The following is a 1,873-nucleotide window of genomic DNA, read 5'->3' on the forward strand; positions in this document are numbered from 1 at the left end:
ATTGTAGGACTTACCTGCTCCTGAACTATCTCTTTAGTTTGCAGCCCACTCCTTATTGTAACCGTATTTTCCAGCTTGGGATTTGTCTCTTTATGGCTAGGTATGCTCCTTGAAGTCTTGTATTCTGTGCCACCATAATTTGACCCAACTGTAACTCTAAATTTCTCATAAGAAATTGTTGACTCTTCAACTCAGCTGCAAACTGTGCATGTTGAGTCTTAATGTCAGCTGCAAATTATGCTTGTTGAGCCATAAACTGCTTCATAACTTCCTCCATATTGCTAACTTGAGTAGTCGCCTGAGTATTTTGAGCTGGCTGAGAATTTGGTTGTACTTGTCCCTTGTACTGATTTGCATTCTGCACCTGATTTCTACTCCATAAGAAATTGGTATGGTTCCTTCAATTAGGATTATAAGTATTACCAAAATTTTGTTGTCTCTGTCGATTTGCATTCCCCATATAATTGACAAAATTTGGATTAGCCTTACAAGCATCAACTGTGTGGTCTCCACTTCTGCTAACCTCACACCAAGAATTCACCTGTTGGACTGCATTTGTTGTGGCTGCTGGTTGTGTAACACCAAACTTTATGTTATTGAGCTGAGTAATCATATGATTTTGCATGGCTACGATCTATGCCTATAATGCAGTGAACTGATCTACTGCCAATACCCCTACAATTATTTTAGGAGACTCCTTGAGTTTGCATGCCAATCAGGGTTCCCTTATGAAATCCGATTCAACAGTGTGTACAATTCCTCGTATGTTTTCTCAAGAGCCTGTCCACCTGATGTTGAATCCAAGAGAATCTTTATATTTGGCTCCAATCCTTCTATGAAAGTATGCACAAAAAGATCATTGGATTGATGATAATGAGGGAAATTTATGAGCATACCCTTAAATCTTTCCCAAGCTTGGTAGAGATTGTCTCTATCTTTCTGCCTAAAACTTAAGATTTCACTCCTCAAGGGTGTCATCCTTCCAGATAAAAAAAATCGAATAAGGAACTTTTGAGCTAGATCTTCCCATGAAGTGATGGAGAGTGGTGGTTCATGATGTAACCACCTTTTTATTTCCCCATTTAGAGAGAAAGAGAAGAGTGTCAATCTAACATAGTCAGAATTCACCCCTTCAAGAATGTATATATCACTGATTTCTAAGAAATTCTGTATATGTTGTTGCAGATCTTCGTGTGAAAGGCCATGAAAATGCCCTGCTGAATTCAGCAGTTGCACCATATTCTACTTTAATTCAAATCGACCTCTTGGTTCAGGCTTTAAAATAATGTTCGTCATATGGTTCGTGAGTGGGATTGCCACCTCACGAATAGGTCTAGTAGCCTGTTGAGCAAGAATAACTAGAATAACAGGAATGACAGGAGGTGGAACATTCTCAGCATTTGGATCAACCGTTTCATTTCATTGTTCCGCCATTCTTCGCCTTTGTTGAAAGATTTGTTCTGGTTCTGCAAAAGGCTCTACCATTTCTTTATCTCTCGCCAGTCCTGGATTTAGCAAAACCTACAAAAATTCAGCCACTAAGATCAAGTTGTTAACACCTAAACTTAATATCAAAAAAAACCAAAAATTTAGATATTTACTAATTATATTAATCCCCAGCAACGGCGCCAAAAACTTGTTGCGACTTAAGCGCACATGCAAGTTCACGTGATTGTTTAAGTAATATAGTGATTTAGACAGTCAAATATCATTTCCATGAGGACTAAACAACTAGAAATTTAACCAACATTTAGTTTCAGAGAATGAGTATTAGGTGTTGTATAGTATCAAGATGATTTGTAATTTAAGATAAAAAATGTAAATTAATAAACATGAAATAAAATTTTATGACTAGAGCAAAGCTAGCTACGAC

General features: G+C 37.3%; 1 non-coding gene across 1 annotated transcript; it reads left to right on the forward strand.

Moving 5' to 3' along the window:
* The first annotated feature begins 865 nt into the window (after positions 1-865).
* Positions 866-972, forward strand: LOC124886789. The gene has a single exon (XR_007044198.1). It is a non-coding gene; the product is annotated as a small nucleolar RNA R71 (small nucleolar RNA).
* The last annotated feature ends 901 nt before the right edge of the window (positions 973-1,873 follow it).

This window comes from Capsicum annuum, chromosome 8, assembly GCF_002878395.1.
Source record: "Capsicum annuum cultivar UCD-10X-F1 chromosome 8, UCD10Xv1.1, whole genome shotgun sequence".
Lineage (NCBI taxonomy): Eukaryota > Viridiplantae > Streptophyta > Magnoliopsida > Solanales > Solanaceae > Capsicum > Capsicum annuum.